Genomic DNA, 4,883 nt, shown 5'->3' on the forward strand with positions numbered 1-4,883 from the left:
TCATTTTTAGTACACGATATCGCTATGAAATCATGCACGTGGGGAGGGGTTGAGGATATTCTGAATCGCGTTAACACAGTCCAGGAGAATCTTAAATGCTGTAAGCAGTGATTTTTTTAAAATTTCAATTGCTTAGTCTACAATTATTAACATGTTCCCTGAATGTCAGCCACCATGGTTGCCACACGCACCTCTTCGTGTTTAAGGTCTTGGTTTTTAAAGGGTGCGCGGAATGCAGTGCAATTCTTTATCGTTCCAGTATTTTCCCATGTGCAACCATGATGTCTTGCCTTACCCACCTGTGACGGTTTGGAGCAGTGCTGCCATTTGCGAAGACTCGTCAGCATTAGATCGCCCAAGGAAAGGCCGGCATCGGCCCGCACCTCACGCCCCACACGTATTTTCGTCAATTTGGAGGTCGTGGAGCAAGGGACCTCGACAGTCTTGGAGCACAAGCTCAACGGCGAACTGCTCGACGTTTGTACGCCCGTCATTTTGCTTTCCTCCGTCAACGAGTCACACAATGCGAACGCTGTCAGGAGCTCGGTGGACAGCTTGCTGGTAGCGTCGATGCGCGTGTGGTCTGTGGCTCGGCGACACGCGACTGCCGCATTCAGAAGGAATGATCCTCGTTATCAATGCTGTCGCGTAGAGCCCTATCAGCTGGCGCCGCTTTGTTTGGGTAATGTACAGTTAACAACGCTATGAGACAAACCCGTGCGGTGCAATTTCAACGAGATAAAACCTAGGGTTTGGATAGGGATAAAGTCAAATGTCACACTAGACAAGAAGGTGATTATCAAAAATCCGTTCATCTCAGTTCACAGTCAGTCGAAAACTTTCATTTTGCAGAAGCTAGCCCATGTAACGTGCACTTCTGTCAGGCTACTATGTTTGGCCCACTAGCTCAGTTCGAACCAAAGTATGGTAGAGTGGCGTGAGTTTTGGCTTATTTTTATAGGGCGCCAGAGGTAAATATTACCTCACCAAAAGGATCACGAATACTATGTAGCAATGTTTATTTCATAAGAAAACAATGATAAAAAAGTGACAACACACAAGGCGGAAAACTGCTATTGGTCAATACAAAAGTAGTGTAAATTTTCTAAAATGTTTTTGTTTTAACTCTTTAAACGTTTCAGCACAGTACAGGTCTAAACGAACTAAAATGGATAAGAAATATGTAAGTGTCATACACTTATAAAATTTAAATTCCCTGCAGTGCCCGCAGCACCCTGTTAAAAATCTTTCTTGTACGACAAAGGCTGTACCAGGTTTAAACAGTTAGCAGATTAGCAGTTCTAAATAGCAGAATTACAAACGAAATTTGTTTACTATGAACATAATTTAGGCATTAAAATCCTTTTTATGAAGAAATATACCGACCCGACCATCCAGCATTGCTCCCACCCGACGGAAGGCAGAGATTAATATTTTCGGGGGATATTATCACAAATCTTATTTTTAACGTTTTTCCCTTTATAGCAATACGTACAGTTATGATCTTATAACGAGATGGCATCGTTGGGGGGGGAGGGGCTGATGCCCCGCAGCCGTCCCCAGGTACAGCCCACCCTGGCCGGAGCAGAAAATGGACTTGAGCGATCAGCTAGTGAGGCAGACCAGCCTGCGATCGCGTCGAGAGGTTGGCTGGGCCGTGTGACATGTGCGCGACGCGCGTACTTTCTGTGACGTTGGGTCTATTACACCTAGTCGGTTGCATATCAACTCGAGAGATACGGCAGTGTTAGTTCGAGCCGGACCCCGCGAGAGTGCGTGCCACCGTCGTGCCTGTTCTCTCAAGTTGATGCCAAACCGGGGTTCGGCCTGGTAGACCAATCGCCCCATCAAATACGCACTAGTCCGCTGAAAAGTTCTCAAGGTAAAGTTCTCAAATGCGTTGACGATATTCCATCGGCTGGGTCTGGGTTGGAGTTCAGCCTCTCGGACCGAGATTTACTTTTGATCCCGGAACTATACTGTTCCTGACACCGCAACTCACTTGTGGCACTGAAAACTTCAGTTTCGTATACCTGCCAAACTTAGATGTGCAGAGGCACCCGTTTGGTTGGATTAACATTTAACGTTATTTAGGTATCAAAGAATGTTATGAGAGATAACGTTACTTAAAAAACTTTTACAAAAAGTTATAAGATATAATGTATTTTTAATTTTTGTTTCTCCAACTAACGTTGAATAATAGTTTATTTCCGAGTTATCTTTTTTAACTCGAAAATCATTCGAATTTTGGGCAAAATATTTCAACTACCCGAAAAGAAATAAGTAATTTCCGTTAGTTTCCGGATTTTCTTTAATGTTAAGTTATGTTAAGTTTGCACACCCTGCGTACTATGTGACCTGCCTGAAGCTGTTGTAGTGTGTGATGTTCACAAGCCAAAGTTAAGTGTTTTTCTTCTACTTAACAACTAGAAGTCTCCTGTTGTGCTAGCCGATTTTACTTTTGTTTTCTTTCCTTTGACTGGCTGGCAATTTTATGTTTTGTTCTAAATTCTTAAATATGAAAGTTTCTTTTCATAGCTTTTACGAACATTATTTATTGTTTTTGTTTAATAAAAACTTTAGTTTGACAATTATATGTCTTCATAAATGTATCACCCCTTTTCCCTCACATGAAGTATTGTCTGGAATTAATAGCTTTTCAATTAAAATTGATCTAATGCAAACTTGTACACAAAGAACAACAATCAATATTATTGGGCAAGAACATGGTCCATATACAACAACCTCTTCTCCAAGCCTGTCGCATTAGAAGCTTCAAATAATTGTGCTAGTTCTGGTTTTTCTTCATCAAACTCTTCATCATCTTCCCCTTCACAGTCCTCATTACCTAGAGCCTCCCCGTGAAACCCGACCCGTGTACAATCCGTATACGTTCCACGTACGATCCCTATGTGTTCATACAGGTAACGTATAAGGTTCGTATGTGGTCAGTGTGTGATCTGTCCGCTACATACGATCCGTACGTTGACGATGTTGCGTTCCCATACGCCGCGTATGTGTGCTTCACGTAAATCGTATACATTTGTACAGACCGATGCGCACGTATACGTCCCGTATATGCACATACGGACTCCATGTGTGGCAGACCGCGACACCTCACGAACGGATGAGGTTGCCATATGTGTTCTTTATGCATACGTACAAAACATGTTCGTGCCGCATACAAACTCAATGGGTGGCGGGTGCCGTATGCGTTCTGTATTTCAACATTTGACTGCTAGTAAATTGCCTCCAAATGGCGCTGCAGTCAGCGCGTCTCCAACTTAAGACGTTTTTATTTTAAGAAGAATTTTCTTTTGACACAGGCTTTTAATTTTGCGCAGAATGTTTTCATTAGCATTCGTCCTCACCGACTACTTGTGGCATTTTTTCAGAAATTTAACCATATTCTAGAAGTGAATGGTTAGTTTTTGACGCCCGACTACGACGTCTTGGTTGGGTATGGCTGCATTCCCATCCGTTCAGCGTCGGGACTTTGAGCGCTGCGGCAAAATTTGGTAACAGCGGACTCTCTGCTACCAACGACCCGCGTCGTTCCAGTGGGAATGGCGTAAAGGTCTACGCTTGTATTGAAAATCTAAACATACGTTACACATACGGCGTTGCGTATACGTTGCGTACACGTCGCGTTCACATACAGGTCTCTCAGGCACATACGGCGTTACATACGTCTCCCACATACTATTCGTATACAATTCGTATACTGAATCTATTCGGCCATATATATTGGGAACGTGTACAGCTAGCCGTATACGGAGTGTATACGAGGTGTACACGGGGCAGTTTTCGCGGGCATTGACACGTACAGGATCTTCTTAATTCTTCATCCTGAAAATATACAACAATCATTAACGATTGATATGTTCGCAGGGAAGACTGCATGAATGAAACTCGATGATGATTTGCTCGTCCGCCACACTTTGCTTCAAAGCAAGGATGAGGCCGGGTTCCTCCGCTATGCTGGAGTGATGTGCTTCCGAATTTTTTCTAGACATCCGGCAGGCACATCCCCAAACTTCTCCAGAGGCAGGAGAAAATCGGCCAAGTACGGCATGTCGCCTTGGATGAAAGCAAGCAGGTCCTCGCGCCCTATTGCCTTCAAAACTGCCGTGACCTAAAACAATTGACAAATGAACACTCGCCCGCAGACATCCAAGTGGCGAGACGAAGGAAATACTAGCAGCGAGAAGTGGAAAAGACTGCCTAGTACCCGGCGCACGCGCACCACAAGCGTACTAGGCAACCCTTTTGTTCTCCCGACTGACTAACCTGGCGCTTGTGGGCGATCACCGACTGGAGCATGGCGCCGTCCGCAGCGAGGTGAGGCTTCGGCAGTGTTATGGCTGCTTTCATTCTTTTGATGCTGAACCCGAGATTCAGGGGCGCGTTGTTCTTCACACCTTTGCCGGCGCGCGCCACCTGCTCGACATTTTTGAGAATGCCTAACGCCTCCTCGTTGAGCAGCATTTTCTTCCTGAGCTCCAGGAATGTGAGCGTCATCATGCTCTTCACGACGGTGTTCAGGCAGAGGGCAGCGCAATCGTCTCGCTTGGCATCACTCAGTGCTTTGACGATGTTGCTGCCTCTGTCTGTCACCCACTCGATCAGAGTAAACTCCTCCGCAGTTATGCCCAGAGCAGTCAGGTCACGAAAAAGTGCATTTCTGATATTGACCGCAGACTTCGCTAGAGTGGTGGGGAACTGGCTCATGAGTAGGAAGTGCGACTCTTGGCCAGTATTCTGGGCATTTGTGAAGCTTGCAGTAACGGCGATAAAAGAGTTTTTGTTGTGATCGTCGGTCCACATGTCCGTTGTGCAGCGGCATTTCCGCTCTGCAATGGCATGCTTCACTCTGACCATCA

At 45.2% G+C, this 4,883-nt stretch overlaps 1 protein-coding gene across 3 annotated transcripts in view; it reads right to left on the reverse strand.

The window, feature by feature from the left end:
• Positions 1-4,883, reverse strand: part of LOC113215551 (uncharacterized) — a 19,538-nt gene that overhangs the window by 12,008 nt on the left and 2,647 nt on the right. The window lies entirely within an intron of this gene.

The sequence above is a fragment of the Frankliniella occidentalis genome, unplaced genomic scaffold (genome assembly GCF_000697945.3).
Source record: "Frankliniella occidentalis isolate FOCC.00 unplaced genomic scaffold, Focc_3.1 Scaffold68, whole genome shotgun sequence".
In the NCBI taxonomy this organism is placed as follows: domain Eukaryota; kingdom Metazoa; phylum Arthropoda; class Insecta; order Thysanoptera; family Thripidae; genus Frankliniella; species Frankliniella occidentalis.